The sequence below is a fragment of the Acanthaster planci genome, unplaced genomic scaffold (genome assembly GCF_054643075.1).
Source record: "Acanthaster planci isolate LZ-2023a unplaced genomic scaffold, COTS_SCS Contig19, whole genome shotgun sequence".
Lineage (NCBI taxonomy): Eukaryota > Metazoa > Echinodermata > Asteroidea > Valvatida > Acanthasteridae > Acanthaster > Acanthaster planci.
In genome coordinates, this window is record NW_028257643.1 from 122,760 (window position 1) to 140,816 (window position 18,057).

Consider the following 18,057-nt stretch of genomic DNA (forward strand, 5'->3'; position numbering starts at 1 on the left):
TCAATTCCGATGCTGAGTTGTATTTTGATACTATTCAATCTCATGTTGTTGACAGTTACTATGAATATGAAGAAAACCCAGGCATCTTTTATAAGGGTTGTGGGTTGTCTTAAAAAGCACAAGACCTTTTGGGATCTATTGCAACCACCAGAATTAGTTTCCAACATAGTGAACAAAGGTTATGTATTGCCGTTGACCTGCAATCCTCCTGAAATGGTTTCCACTAATAACAAAGCAGTGCTAGAAAACACTGATTTTGTTTCAGAGGCAATATCTGAATTTGATATCAGTAGGTACTGCAAAAGTGTTTCAGAGTAAGCCAAGAGTTGTGAATCCACTGACAGTACATGGATCTATCCAGATGAATAGCAAGAAACGGCTCATTCTGGGCTTGAGAATGGTCAATAACGTACTGCACTTTTCTTCCTTGAGAAAGGTGGGTACATATTCAAGTAAGATTTAAAACCAGGCTACCATCATGTAGATATTTGTCCACCCCGTCGGGAATTTCCTGGTTTTGCTTGGAAATATGGACAATCGTTGTCTATCGATTTAAGCAGTGGCCGTTTGACCTATCAGATGCATCTTGTATTTTCATCAAAGTGATTCGCCCTCAAGTTAAGAAGTGAAGGGGTGAAATAAATCAATCATAGTTTTTCTTGACGATGGGCTCGGGTTTGCAAAGAGCGCAAGAACACAGCGAACAGGTTCACTCATCCGGTTTGGATTTGTCCCAATTTTCAGAAAAGCATTTGGGATCCAATAGACAATTTGGAATGGCTTTTGACATCAATCTCAGTTTTGGTACCATCAGAATTCCCTACAGGCGAATAACTGCTATAAAACAACATATTGAAAATATCGCCATTTGAACCAAGTAATACCCTAAAGGTAAGGTCTTTACCAAGTCTAGTGGGTAAGATACATGTACAGCTTCCACTTGTCTGGTTACAGGGCAAGTGACAAAGGTCATGACCATATCATTGCATGTCTGTACAGAGACCAGGAGGATACGGGATGCACCTCTGAGCATTACACAGCGAGCCAAAGTGGAATTCCAATTCCGGTTTGACAATATACAGGTAGATAAGGTCAATGAGGCTAATATTGATATGCTTCCCGAACACTCTAGAGTAATGTATTTTGATGCAAGTAACAAGGGCTGCAATGGCTATGTGGTAGAGTTGGGTAATGATAAGGCCCAGGGATCTTGGGACAGTAGCCAGTCTAGGAAGAGTTCCACATGGAAAGAACTCAAAGCAGTTGACTCAGTTCTCAAATTGTTTGTGTGTAAACTGTCCAACCTCCAGACTACATGTAAGTGGTTTACAGATAACCAAGCAGTTGTGCAAATAGCAGCGCATGGAAGTACATGTAGGAACCCTGAACTTCAGGGGATAGCCTTAAGTATTTGCCTGACATGTTTGGAGAATAATATTCATGTAGATATAGACTGGATTTCAAGGTCCCAGAACCAAAAAGCTGATATGCTAAGTAGGCAAATGGATCAGGACGACTGGGGTATATCTGATTAACTATTCTCATTTTTGGATGAATTGTGGAAGCCTCACAGAGTTGACAGGTTTGCAACTTATTACATAAAAGATACCGTAATCCAGGTTGTAATACAGTAGATGCTTTCACTGTTAACTGGAAAGGAGAAAACAATTGGGTTGTACCCCCAATCGCCTTGACACCCAGAGTTATCAAATGCATGGAAAGTACCAAGGCAGTTGGCACTTTGATTAACCCATGCTGGTTTGGGCACCATACTGGCCGATCTTATTCCCAGATGGTTATAATCTAGGGAAACCAGTACAACTTCATGTAGCATATGAAATTCCTAGAAACTGGCCAATATTTGTCCCCAGAAGAAGTGGCAATGTTAAATTTACAGAGAGTATTACTCAAAGCGAAATACTTGCATTAAGGTTAGATTTCTCATATATCTAAATTTAAAATGGTAATAATGACAGTTTTGTTGTCTCTGTGCGGACCATGACAGTTTTGTTGTCTGATCATGACAGTTTTGTTGTCTCTCTGCGGATCATGACAGTTTAGTTGTCTCTGTGCAGATCATGACAGTTTTGTTGTCTCTGTGCGGATCATGTCTCTGTGCAGATCATGACAGTTTTGTTGTCTCTGTGCGGATCATGACAGTTTTGTTGTCTCTGTGCGGATCATGACAGTTTTGTTGTCTCTGTGCAGATCATGACAGTTTTGTTGTCGCTGTGCGGATCATGACAGTTTTGTTGTCTCTGTGCGGATCATGACAGTTTTGTTGTCTCTGTGCGGATCATGACAGTTTTGTTGTCTCTGTGCGGATCATGACAGTTTTGTTGTCTCTGTGCGGATCATGACAGTTTTGTTGTCTCTGTGCAGATCATGACAGTTTTGTTGTCTCTGTACGGATCATATTCAGCAATGATATTTGGGCTTCAAGTATGGAAGAGGAATCACCAGAATGGAGGCATTCAGCAGCTCAGCTTCTGAGTGTAATGCTGGACTTACATGTAAGGGAGGAATAGGGAAGCTGTACTCGGGAGCTTTCTTACAGTGGCCAGATTGGGCTAGGGATCTTGGAAAAAGCACATGAACTCAGCCCCTGTTGAGTATACATCTTCATGAAAGTAAAAATTGTAATTATTAAGGTGGTAGCATCCACATCTTGGGCACACAAAATGGCTGGAATTGATGATCCCACGGTCTTTTCACTCGTAAAGTTTACTCTAGAAGACCTTAAACGATGGCTCTCTAAACCAATTGAAAAGAAAAGGCCAGTACCTGCATCAGTTCTAAAGGAAATCATAGATTCTTACTTGTATAATGCAAACAAAGAGGCAGACCTTATGACCTTGAGATCAGTTACAATGTGTCTTTTGGCATACACAGTTATTTTTCAATTTAGTGAATTTGCTCATATCAAACTTTCTCAAATTTCTGTAGTAGTCGGGCTTAGTCAAGTCTAGGGTTCTCTCAGGTTTCCACACCATGCCCTTTCTCACAAACCTTGAGTGTTCCTACTCGTTCAGCATACTCCCAACATAATATTTAAATCATTGTAGTTTCGGTGTAGAGTCACCCCAGTGGTCATTCATGGTCATAATCATAAATTAATCATACCCTCATCAATATTAGTCTGCAACAACGGGTTCTAGTCCATTGGTTTGTACCAGATGTGAACGTATTCTTGTACGCTTATGCGACGTACTTCGCTGTGGTGTACATGACAATCTGCCTCTTTCTAGCAGGAGTTTGTCCTGTCAGAACGTAAGTTCACTTTTGTCCTAAACATTCTTGCAATTTGTATCGTTCGTTTATCAATATGCACAGTTCTGGCCTGTTTGCATTGACAGATTGGTCTCGTAGTACATGTGGGCCACGTGTGGACTACAAGTCAGGTCAAAACTTTGTCATTTGGACTGATTTTGTTCGTCATGTTGTCCTGAAAGTTTTGTGGAAAGTTTGGCAATGTGACTTGTACACATGCACGAAGCATAAAACTGTTTCATGTTTGGACTCAATGACTATTACATATACTGAATTGTTTCATTGTGTGGTCTTTACACAGCCGAACTCTGTAGAGAGAGCAGGTTGCACAGTACTCCTTTATCCTTTAGCCTATCATTTAAGTATCCTTTTATCTTTGAATTATCCCTTTGCCCACTGGCTCTGCCATTTCTTATGACTTACTTTTTTATTCTTGCAATTATCACACTCACAGAATAACTGGTCATTACTGGTTAATCAATCGATATCATTGTCAACTCCATTTAGGAGTGTCCGCAACTGTGTAAATTTTCTCAATCTCAACATTGGGACAGTTCTAAATTTCTCAACTTAATTTCAAATGGAAATAAATCAACTCTAATATACAGTGAGAATAATTCTTTGTGCCAATTTTTGATCTTTATTTGGAGTATCTTAATCGCCAGAGAGATCAATCCCTAAGTTAAAACTTAGGCGTACCCCACCACCGTAGGGTATCACCACCCTACGTATGAACGTGACACATCTTTCATTTCTGAGGGTTTTACTCTGCTCATTCTGTCAAGCACAACTGACCAGTATTGACAGGGTAGACAAATAGTCAGAAATAAGACAGATTCTAGGTATAGTCCAGTAGAGTTGTTACAGAAATATTTATCCGCAGCGGAAGTTTCTGAGTCAGATGCCTTTATTTTTCATGCTCAGTCAACAGTTACAGGCGGGTACACATTAATCAGCCACTCTCATATTCAAGAGTAAGGGAAGTTATCCTTGAGGCTTTAGCCCCATTTGTTGCAGATAGAAAGTGTTTTGGCTTGCATAGCCTCCAATCCTGGGGAGCAACCGCTGCTGCCCAAGCGGAAGTGCCAGACAGATTGTTTAAAAGGCACATTCAATGAAAATCAGAGTTGGTAAAGGAAGGGTATGTTGGGGATCCCTTGGAATGATTGATATCGATCTCTTAAACTGTTAGTTTGTAAGAGTAGTTCTTTGGCTCAACGGCAGCCCTGTCTGGGGTGTAGCTACATGTATATTGCACAGAGCAGACCTACGTTTCTCATCCTTACATCAGGGTGAGTTTTTCATAGCTGGTGACTGGCGGTGCCACTCAATGCAAAGACAAGGAAGTAATCTGATAAATGTATTGTCCAGGTACTGGTATAGTGGTATGAATTTTAACATGTGATTTTTATGGATGCTACAGATGGCAAATTGACACATCAATTTCCCACCAAGAAATAGACTGACATTCCATGATAAAAAGTCACTTCTTTTCAAGAGAGTTTGCTGGAAATTAAAGGACAGGCTCTCTGATCTTCAGTTTACACACGTGTACATGTAGATGTTTCAGCTGTAAGACAAATTTCACTACCAGAGCTCATCTGCATGTTTTCTTTAAAGACTTGAGCAGCACTGGCCTTAACAATGCAACAGACCAGAACAAAAAGCATTGTCCAAGCAGTGTCTGTTCCCTGCCTAGATACATGTATATTACGTTGCTATTGTAAGCAGGTCAGAACTGAATTTGGGTCAGGAGGGTCGCTGAGCTTGCCAGAATTTGCCAGCAAACCACTACTTTTGCAAGAAAGTGAAACTCATTTATGCTACAAAGCAGGGTTGGCTGCTTATTTGATTCAAAAAATAATAATAATTTTAAAAAGCATTTTCTTAAACTTACATCAGATTTTTCTTTTCTTTTACTTACAGATTTTTGGTATGCCTCAACATTTTCAGAAATACTCCCACACACCATTAAATATGGTACCCATTAACAAGGAGCTTTTAGGTTTCTATATCAATTACCTGATAAAAATAATTCAGTATTTAGAAATTTCTAGAAAACAATTCCCCAAAATTAGTAGTGATATGCACCTTTGACAAAAAACACTGCTGCATATTCATTCATTCATTCATTCATTCATTCATTTACGGTTTATTTCTTAATACCAAATAGAAAGTCAAAAGACTAAAAATATTTGGTTTACAATATACACAATAAGAGGTTAAAATTGACATCAAAAAAAAAATATTAATAACTGAATATTAAAAAATTGCACAGAGTACGATATTTAAAGAACAAATACCACAGATTAGGCGAATTAACAATAAAACATACTATAAAAAATATGCAGTAAAAGACAGAGCCAACAAATAAACGATTACACCAACATACAAACCAACCAACATAAATACATGTATATGTACCAACCAACCAACCAACATACGAAACGACCAACATATCAACAACCGACATACCAACCGACCAACATACCAACTGACAACCTAGACAAGCGATCAACAAAACCACCGACGAGCATACCAACCAACCAACATAAGCGACCGACATACCAACCCGACGACCAGAATGCTGACAAATCAACAATCAACAGACATGAACAGGGTCAAAAACACGAGACAACAGGGAGGATATATACGGGAAAAAAAAAACAAAAAAAAAAACAACACAAAAGACAAGGGACAAATCGAGACTACAAATCACCACAAAACAAAGATCCAAAGAAAAATATTGCAAAAAATGTAAAGAGCAAACGAATTAAGACTTAAGTAATTCATTGTTAAGTAATTGCACAAAATGGGGTATGGGGGACTGCCTGAATCTCTGGGTTCTAGCTCGGGGGAGATCAAGTAAGTTGGAATGCCTAAGATTACGACCCGACATGCACTGTCGTGTTGAGGGTAATAAGTGGCAATGTCTGGGAGAGGCGAGCAAGGATTTGGCAAAACGAGTTGTCAACTGAGTACGCCTGGTTGATAGGCTATCAATACTAAACTTTTCTAGAAGACTATTATAGGGTAATACATCTGGATAAGTAATGATGCGAAGAGCCCGTTTTTGAATTCGCTCAATACTTTGAGCCTGGGCTACAGTAATTCCTGATGCCCACACAACTACTCCAAATTCAAGCGTTGGGAGAATATATGATTTATAGATTGAGAGTAGCTCTTTAGCTTTAACCCCATTTCTCCTAAATTTACTCAAGATGTAGAGCTGTCGGGAGGCATTATTTATTGCACGCTGCACCTGCTGGTCCCACTTTAAGTCATTTTGTATGACTATTCCAAGAAGTTTGACCAATGAAACAGCCTCTAGCTGCACATTGTTAATAGCAAAAATTGGGGGTTCAGGTGGGTTGCGAAAAAATGACATTTGCATGACTTTACATTTAGAAGGGTTGGGCTTCATATCATTGTTATGACACCAATCCACAAGTAAGTCAATATGCAGTTGCAAACAAGATTGTTGACCTTTAGAGACAACGTCAACAAGGCTCAAATCATCGACATATTTCCAGCGATTTGCCAACGTGAGAGCTGCATCATTCACCATTGCTAAGAAAATAATGGGTCCCAATTTCGTGCCTTGTGGGACGCCACAAGTGAGATTTAATGGTGTTGAAGTGGATCCACAGTATCGGACAGTTTGTGTTCGATGCATGAGAAAGCTACATATTTTCGGGAGAATGGCGCGGTTAACACCAAGTTGGATTAATTTTTCAACAGCAATGGTATGATTTATATGATCAAATGCTTTACTAAAATCAATCATGCATAGATTCACAAAATGACCCCCTTGATCAATAGCTCTGTGGATAGTGGCAAGCAAACTTACAAGATAATGCTCAATTGAGCAGCCCTTCATGTTGCCAAATTGCTGGAGATCTATTAGATGGTGAATGTCTTTCATCACCCAGTCTGCTAGAAATTGCTCAAAAACTTGTGAAATAACAGAAGTAATGGATATCGGACGGAGCTGATCAAAAGTAGTGACATTATTAGTTTTAGGCACAGGGCAAACGGAGGCATTCTTCCAAATATCTGGAAAGCAGCCCAACTTCAGACAAGCATTATAAATATGAATTAAGGGTTCTGACAGTTCATACGCAAACTCCTTGAGGAGACGTGTAGGGCAGTCATCTGGATGGCTTGCTTTAGAAACGTTAAGATGGCGGGGAGATCTATAGACCTGGTACCGATAAATCTCAGGAACTGGTGTAGATGCTGGTAAATATGGCGTGAGAGCTGAAATGTTAAGGGGTGGAAGACTTGAACAAATATTAGCAAAATGTTGATTCAAATCATTAGCCGTCTCCGACGGTGATTTACCATTTGCTGGGAGACCTAATGATTGTTTCTTTAGTCCAGTCAGATGACGAATTTGTTGATACCACTTTCCACGTTCAAACTGTTTTAGGTATTCGATTTTCCGAGTGTAGAAGTTGGTCTTGGCAGCTCTGATGGTCCTCTGAACCCTGTTACGGAGGAGGTGATAATTGTCACTGCCACGTTTAAAGGCGGCATCACGCTGCATTATCAACCTGCGTATCTGGTTGGTTAACCAAGGTTTGTCCCCCATTCGTCGCTTAACTACAACAGGTTGGAAATGTTGCATGTACTGATCGTTGACAATTTGCTGAAAGCTGTTTACCATGTCGTTTGGATCATTAATTGCCTTGAAGACGGACCAGTCCATTTGAGTTGCCCACTGACCGAAGGCGCGAATAGATGACTCCCGAAATGGTCGAATGATAGTTCTTAATGATTTCTTGGGCGCAATGGCATTTCTGGGGTGATATGTGATGACTGAGTGATCACTGGTTGAGACGGGTGCAGATATATATGATGTCACCCTGAAGGAAATTGCTGTTATGTGCTTTACAATTAAATTTTCTCGGGGAAAGTGTTATTAGTACAAGTCATGGCAAGGAAAATCCCTAGCAGTCATTGCAAATTTTCTGGGAATCCCAGGATCAGCAATGACAGAACCCGGTATCTTAGTCCACTAATTTTGAGGACAACCCATGTCAGGCAGAAAAAAAATGATCCCACTGGGTGCCACTTTGAGAAAACAGCATCAAAAACAGCGAGAGACATGAGTTGTACCGATTGGTGAAGCGAATCCCTCTGGGAGATGACATATGGTCTCGCTACGATCAGACATAATCACTGGATGCGCGAGAGTGCATGGCAAATGTTTAATCTGGCACCCAGTGACAACCCTTCCTCTACTTTGTGATCCTTTTGGCGAGATATCTCAAAATCAGGAGGTATTAATAATATCGATATTCCCACTTTCTAGGCCCATTTAGGACTAAATTTGGCTCAAAATGGATGATGAAATGGAATCAGACACCTCATGGGACCAACCATCACAGTCTAAATCCATATCTCATAATAACCCTCTGAATAATAATGATCTACATACATGTGTAGATCAACACTAGACAGATTGAATGAATCGCAACCTCAAACTAAAAGCCGTTAATGACCAAAACACACATCATACAGTTATGCTTACACAGACTCAGACCTCCACAAAACTCCCAACTCATGTACATCACTTTACCAAGGGCCAAAATACCAAGAGTCAACCTACCAGGACACTAGTCATCATCAATTCCCCAGATGTCAAACTTGCTAAAGTTAATCCAATCAGAAATAGCCAAAGCTCTGAATAGTCTTATTGGTAATTTTGGAGGTTAATCGGCTGCTGCACAGAACACACAACCAACTAGAAAAAAGTCTCTGTCTGAATGCGTGATTGGAGACCTGCGAAGATTTTGCCGTGACCGGACATAGGATTGGATGTCCGGGAGCGCGCGAAAATTTGAATCTCAGTCAGCCAGTGACTGCCTTCATTTGGCATACTTGATTATTTTTCAAGATTCTTGTGTTGCTACTTCAACTGGTAAGCAATATGTCATTATCAGGAGGTTTTAAACTTTAAGCTTTCCCCCTTTCTAAGCCGCTTTAGGCCGATTCCACCCCAAGATGGAAGATGAAATGGAATCAGACACCTCATGGGATCAATTATCACAATCTAATCAAAGGCCTTATGACAATCTTCCAGAGAATGATGACAGATCATGATCAACCCTAGATAGATTAATGAGTCAAGCCCAAAATGAAACACAGTCTCAACCAAAAAGCCGTAAACGACAGCACATAACATACAACGACGTCTACACAGATACGCCGTCTCATTCAGAACTCAAACATCAAGAGTCAACCTACACTGGTCATCATTAATTCCCCTGATATCAAACTTGCTAAGGTTAGCCCGATTAAAATTGCTAAAGCCTTGAACATCCTCGGTCGCAACTTCATGAAAGCGTCACCAAAAACAATCAAGGGGGCATTACTGAAAGATGTCATATGTCAGCCCAGGCCAAAAAACTCAAAGCCATGTCGCAACTTGACCAATGGACTATAACTACCGAATTTGCAAAATCAGAAACCCAGAGTAAAGGTGTAATAACTGGAATCCCCACTGAAGTAGATGACAAAGAAATTCTAGAAGATTGCAAGAAACAAGGTATCCTAGAAGTCAAGCGTCTAATGCGCAGAAAAGATGGTAAATTGGAGAAAAGTCTGTCTGTCAGCCTAACTTTTAACACTCCCACCCTCCCTGAAACCTTCCAGCTAGGATATGAAAACTTCAGAGTCAAGCCTTTCATCCCACCCGTCATCTGTTGCTTTAACTGCCAACGACTAGGTCATGTGGCAAATAACTGTCGTAGCGCTACTAGGTGTGTTCGTTGTGGCGGCTCTCACTCATACGAACATTGCACACAGAAGGATGAAGTTAAATTCTGCAGATGTGGGGAGCAACATTCATCAGCATATGCAGGGTGCAATACTATGAAACAAGAAAGACGCATGCAGAACATCCGAGTTTCATACAATATATCATATGCAGACGCAGCAAAGGCTATTAAAACAGACATCTCAATAAACCCAAACACATCATCCACCCAATCTACATGTACTCTTGCACCACAACCAATGGCGACCCCTGAGGTAGAACCCACAAGTCGTGACAACCCAAATAGAACAAAAACTAAGATCAGCAGACCTAATCAACCCAAAACTACCCTCCCCTCGAAACAAAGAAAGGATGCCACCAACCAAACTGAACAGGCAACTGCAACACAAACTGAATCCATGCATCAGTGCCTTTGTAGCGCAGTCAATATCCTAGAACTACTCACCGCAGTTATGCAAATAATGGATACCCTCAAGAACAAAGACGAGAGAGTATCTGCAACTAAATCTCTTATCGACCATCTTCGTCCCGAAACTGAAGAACTCAAAAAACACAAAAAAAGCCTGGCAGATGCAGATCAACTCCACAGACTCCATCCAGCCCGAAGAAAACAGATGCGTCGAAATCTCATCAAACAAAAACAGGAACACACTCATCTGACCAGTCAAATGCAAGCCAACCCCCCAAAAGTAACAGAAACGCAACATCATGAATATTTACACTTTGATGACAGGTTTACTTATCTTACAATGGAATGCACAATCCCTTCTGGCTCATCAAAAGGAACTAAAAGAAATAATTTACTCCTGGCCTACGATCAAGAAACCAGACATTATTTGCATCCAAGAAACTTGTTTGAAAGAGAATAAAAATTTCAGATTAAGTGGCTACGATATATACCACCATGACCGAAACAACTCAAACAAAAAAGTAGTGGTGGATGTGCTTTTATTGTAAAACATGGAGTTGCTTTCAAATACAAAACGTGTTTTAATATCCCTCTGGAGCTCCAAATAGGTGAAATTTACGATGACTGTAAAAATAAAATTAACATCATCAATGCTTACAACCCTTGCTCCACACTAGACTTCAACTCACTTAATCAAATCTTTGGAAACACTGACAAGCCTTGCATAATTTGTGGCGACTTTAATGGTCACAACCCACTATGGGGTAGCTCTAAACTTGATCATAATGGACAAATTATTGATGATATCATCTCTAACAACAACTTGGTCTGTCTTAACACTGGAAAAGGTGCCAGAGTTAACTCGTCACGCAGTTCCCTTTCATGTATAGATATTACCATTGCCTCCCCTTGCATAGCCTCCAAATGCAAATGGACCATTCTAAATAACACGATGGGGAGCGATCACTGTCCAATCACTATTGAAATTAATCACCACATTTATAAAAGCACTAACCACTCTACACCTTGGTGGTCACTTAAAAAAGCTGATTGGGGCAAATTCGCAAAGGAATGCAACTGTCTAATCAATAAGCCAGACAGCACAGTCAGTATCAACGCCGGCGCCACATACGACAACTTCATTCATTAACTTGATTGCGCAATGACTAGTTCTATACCTAAAACCAAACCTAGTCGCACAAACAAACCACCTACCACTTGGTGGAATGACGAATGTCAGAAAGTTATACAAAACAAAAAGGAGGCTTTAAAAAAATGAGAAAAACTAGTCTCCCATCTGATCTAATCAACTACAAAAGAGCCTGTGCTATCGCGAAGAAAACCATCAAAGTTGCAAAAAGAAAAGACAGGGAACAATTTTGCAACGACCTTAAGCCGAGAACTAATACTAAACTTATCTGGAACAAAATTAAACATTTTGACCCTACTCACAAAAATACCAACATTCCAGTCATTAATTATGATGGCAAAAACGTTGTCACTGACAAAGATAAAGTTGAGACCCTTGTTGATAATTTTGCTAAAATCAGTAGCAATGAAAACTACAACCCCTCTTTCATCAACACCAAAAAAGAGGTGGAAAGCACTTTCAAGTTTCAAGACAACAATGATGGAGTCCTTTATGTACCTTTCAACATTGACGAATTGAATCATGTCATTCATGCTTCCAAATGTACAACACCGGGAAAAGATGAAGTCAGCAATGCGGTTATCAAACATTTGCCCATTAAAATCAATGATCTGGCACACCTCCCAATGCCCTAAGCAGTGGAAAGACACTATTCTCATTCCTATCCTCAAACCAGGGAAAGATCCAGCCAACCCTTCATCTTACCGCCCAATGGCTCTCACCTCCACCTTATGCAAGCTTATGGAACGCATGGTTAACTCCCGCTTATTGTGGTATATAGAAACACATGACCTCTTCAGCCAGAAACAGAGCGGCTTCCGTAAAGGACGTAGCACAGAAGATCACATTCTTAATCTTGAGTCGTCCATTAACAAAGCCTGTGCTAACAAAGAAAGTACTCTAACAGTCTTTCTTGACATTGAGAAGGCTTACGATATGCTATGGCATAAAGGGATCATAATTAAACTCCAAGCCATGGTCATATATGGGCGAATAACTCGCTGGATTGATAATTTTCTCTGTGATAGAAAAATCCAGGTTAAGGCCAACAATATTCTCTCTACTGAAAGAACCCAGGAAAATGGTGTTCCCCAAGGCAGTGTCATCAGTCCTTTGCTTTTTAACATTGCAGTGAACGATCTCTCCCAGCACCTTCCTAACGTCAAAGTTTCCCAATATGCAGACGACATAACCACATGGAAGTCTAACAGGAACATCTCTTACCTCAAGAAAATAATCCAAAATAGTCTCAATAATATTCTCACTTGGTGTGAAAAATGGGGTTTCAAATTATCCTACCCTAAAACTGTTGCAGTTCTATTCACCAACAAACAGAAAACCAACATCTCCCTCTCTATCCAGAACCGCTCGATCCAATTTTTACAATTAGCCAAATTCCTGGGCGTTACCTTTGACAGCAAACTTACGTGGAAACTACATATAGATAATATTGTCATGAAATGCAAAAGAAAACTTAACCTCCTGCGCTGTATTAGTGGAACCACGTGGGGCGCTGATTGCAAGATATTTTATCAGTTATACTCAGCTTTAATCAAACCAGTTCTTGAATATGGATGTGAAGCTTTCGACTCCGCTTCCACTACCATGAAACAAAAATTAGACAGCATACAATATCAAGCTCTTAAAATCTGTACAGGGGCTCTCCAAGGTACTCCTCTCTTCAAGCTTCAATTAGAATGTGGCGACCCTCCACTGAACCTCCGTCATCAATTCTTGAGTGACATTTACAGCATCAAAATAAAGGCTCACAAAAACCACCTAAATAAGTATATTGATCAAGATAACTGACAAAAAAATTACTTCTATGAGAAATGGAGTCAAACGCCACACAAAACTCCTTTTGAAGCCAGAACTACTAAATATGATATTGTTACCTTCCCTTTGATTAACAACTTTCCATATTGGCACTATTACAATCCTAACATACATGTATCTACAGAAATCTTTTCCAGGATCTCATATAATGATGACCCAAACATGAGAGGAAGTATCAGCAAAGAAGTTATTAATACAGTTTGGCACAAATCACTTCGGATCTACATTGTATACTGATGGATCTTTTAATCCTGACCTCAACACAGTTGGCTGCAGTCTGCATATTCCCCAACTTAACTACTCCAAAAATGTCAGACTTAACAACTGTATCTCTATTTTCACAGCTGAACTTTTCGCCATCCTCTTAGCCGTGGAATGGATAGAAACCGTCAATCCACTTCTCTTCAGAGACTGTTTAAGAGCATCCAAGCTATTGCTAACCCCCTGCCCCAGAATAAGATCGTCTGTGACATTCGACATACCCTCATTAATATTCAGCACCAAGGAAACACTGTTGTATTCGAATGGATTCCAGGCCATTGTGATATTCCTGGCAATGAAAAAGCTGACAAATTAGCTAAACTGGGAACAAAAAAACCAAATGTTGACCATCACATCCCTTTCTCTGACACCGAAATCGAACGCTGTCTTAAAAAGGATCTCATATATAATTGGAAAAAGTCTGTCCCAAATATTGACCCTTCTAAGCACCTTCAGCTTGACCCTTCCTTTACCTTTACAAAATGGGGCAAAGGACGTACACAAGAAATTAAACTACACAGACTTCGCCTGGGCATCTGCAAAGGACTTAATACTTTCCTCTACAACATTGGAAAAACTTCCAACAATCTTTGCAATTCTTGCAGCACTATCGATGACGTCAAACATTTCCTGCTTGAGTGTAATAAGTTCAATACACAGAGACAGACCCTCCAGAAAACACTAGGTTTAACTGACGCTCAAATGAATCTCACACAATTATTAGGGCAAAAACATTTCTCCCATCCATAATTGTAATGTCAATATGTAACTTCTCCCTTTAGAGTGTTTATTCCTTCTTGATTTTGAGATTATTGCGCATGTGCGGAAGAGGGGGGTGCCAATGGTTGGCTGGACACAGTGTTGCCTTTCATCACCTGAAGGTGTTGTGGACCTGTGAAGATCCCGGCGGGGCCCGGGCCCTTAAATTGCACGGTACACGGTCCGACCTTGCAGGGCACCAGTGACACTGCATGTTCGGAGGATCATTGGCATTACCTCTTCTCTTGCTCACATGTTAATGTCATTCTGTTGTAGCATTTTTAATGTCCTTTTCTTTTTCCTTTCTGGCTCTCATAATATCCACTCTTAACTGTCTGATCAAGTGTCTTTAGCTATTTGAATTTCTAGCTGTACTACCACATGGCTAAGCGACCTTTTTGCTAATGGCATAAAGGGCACTAGCGTATACCATACATAACATTAATTCTAGTACGACAACGAGTCTCTGTCTGCCTAACCTTCAGTACACCCACTCCACCCGGCACATTCCAACTGGGATATGAAAACTTTGGAGTTAAACCCATCATTTCACCTGTAATATGAAGCTTCAACTGCCAACAACTTGGTCATATTGCTAGTAATTGACGCAGTCCAACGAGGTGTGTCTAATGAGGAAGATTCCTTTCGTATGAACAATGCTGACGAAAAGATCAGGTTAAATGCTGCAAATGTGGGGAACAACCTGCATTGGCTCACTGTGGGAGCAAAATTATCTAAAACGAAAGAAGAATACAAAACATCAGAGTATCATACCACATATATGCTTAATATCATCCTAAACCACAACATCAGCCAAACAACAAAAGGATGCCACTACCCAAACTGAACATACATGTACACCTGCGCAAATGGACCCCTGACATCAATGCCTCTGCAGTGAGCTAAACATCTTGGAACTACTCACTAAAGTGACGCAAATCTGGGATACTATCAACGATAAAGACCAGAGAACAACGGATCACCTCCAAACTATTCCTGAGGAATCCAGACAACATAAAAAACGACATAGAACAGCATCGCAGTCACCAACTGGTGCAAGGAAAACAGAATATGCCAAAATCACACTAAATGAAGACAGGAACACAAACAACTACATGTACATGTACATGTATGTACATGTAGTGCTAGGTAGACTACATGTACATGTACATGTATGTACATGTAGTCTACCTAGCATTACGCAAGCCATTCCCCTAAGGAAATCCAAACACATCATCATGAATATTTATGGTACCTCATTATCGCAGGTTGAATTATTTTACAGTGGAATGCACAATCACTCATAGCCCACTACAAAGAATTGAACAAAGCTATAGATCCATTCTTGGCACACTAAACCAGATATTATTTACATCCAAGAAATGTGGTTAAAAGACGATACAAAAACGTAAGAATACCTGGTTGTGATGTGTATTGACACGATAGAAACAACACTGACAAGAACAGTGGTGGTGGGTGTGCTTTTACGATAAAGCATGGTGTTGCTGTCAAGTACAAAACAGGTTCCAATACTTCTGTGGAATTCCAAATCAGATTATTAAATGTACCAACAATCCACGCGTTATTGGCAGCGATTTCAACATTCATAACCTGCTGTGTGGCAACTCTAAACTTGACCACAATGGACAAATTATTGATGACATCAGTAACAATCAGGTCTATCTCAATACTTGAGAAGGCACCAGGGTTAACACATCATACAGCTCCCTTTTTTGTATCAATGTTACTCTAGCTTCCCCTTGCATAGCCTCCAACAAGAAATTGGATTGTGCTACATGACACGTGGAAACAACCACTGCCCAACCACTAAACGCTTGTTGGCATCCGTCGGTCTCGGAAGACAATGGAGCTGCACCTGAAGCTATGTTAGTGAAAACAGTAAAAATTAAAATGGTCGTTCACCACAATGGCGGTTGAAAAAGTAAAACTCACAGAGCCTCCAGACACCATTTCAATTTGGCAGGTTTAACCCGAAGCGGTTTATCTCCTTTTCTCGGGGTCACGAAGAACTTCCACTCATTTACATAAAGCCCACGTAAGTTTGTTTACATGCACACATGGCCGGCGTGCGTTTGAAGCAGATTTGGACTGGTTACCGATATACTTAATGTACGACGTATAAAACACGCTGATTGTCACCCAGGTACCAGCGTTTGTGTTGTGTTTGCAACATGGTGCTCTATCAGGAGACACTTGTTCATATTATCATTGCGATGCAACAAATAACGGTTGCCCAAGAAAATGCTCATAAGCATTCCATAGCCTTACAGACATTAGCAGTCTTGGGCATCCTTAGAAGGCAAATACAACAAAGATGTATCGCTTTTTCCCGAGTACAGCGGCAGTTCCGGCAATATACCACGGAGAGGCAGGTGAGGGTGACCACTTTTTCCCACGTTGTAATGGCAGTTTCGAGGGGTGATAGCATTGCACCGGTCGCTCAGCATGCGGTTACATTGTATACCTCTTTGTTTATAACAAAAGCACACCAAAGAAAAGCTGTTACGTAACTCTAGGTCAATGCGCTGGCTAAAACCGGATGCATTTTAGCTAAAACCATTTTGGTTTAGTGCTAAATCCTCCCTCTGAGGTGGTGTCTTCAGAGAGTTGGTCTGCCAGCAGGTCTGTAGACCATAAGATGAACGCATGAATCCTTCCAGAAATAAATTCTCGTTCCAGGATAATCGGTGAACATTACACTGGTGGTGGAGTAAAATATAAATGACCCAAACCTGAAAAGTTCAACTCTTTTCAGCAGCAAAAAACAGGAGAAATTTGCCCTAGAAGTACGAGATATTCCGACAGAAAATGCCTGTGAACTTGTGTTAGCATTAAATGTGACTCTAACCGTTAGTTCATGAAACCAGCGAGAGCGCGAGTTCTGTTGTGCAACACTGAATAACGACCCATAGAACGCAGCGTGACTTGAGTCAACTCTGTGCTTCCACGTGCAGAGATAGACTGGCTTCCTGTCTCTATGTGCAAGTTTCGTTGTGATTCTTGGCCACACGACCCCACAAATACATGTACATACATGTACATGTACAGGCGCTGGCATTACAACTGTGTTCAGTGTTCTTATTCCTCCATGGTTTAACTTAACCAAGGGCAGAATCTTCCTCCATGGTCCTACCGCAACAATTTTGATCAGTTAACATATTTATACCCAGTACCCCCACAATAAATATATCTAAATAAAATAAAGTTGATTCGTCCTGCAGACTTCCAGAAAAAGCAGCTTGAATCTGATTCCAAATGTTTCACACTTCACAAGAACCCTGAGATCAACTTTCATCAAGTTCATCTAAAACCAATGAAGTACATGTACACGTACACACATCTACACAAACTCTGCACACAAGATGCATAGTAACCAGATGTAAGAAGTCGATACTTGTTTTGATTTTACAGGAAACTTTATAAAACAAACCGAGTATGAGCAAAAACAATATCAGTGAAAAACACAGAGAGATCTGTATTTTGGCAGACTGTTGTAATAACGTTTGGGATTATACATGTACAGTGTAAACATACAGGCTCCTCCCACAGTCACAATCTGTTCTGTGT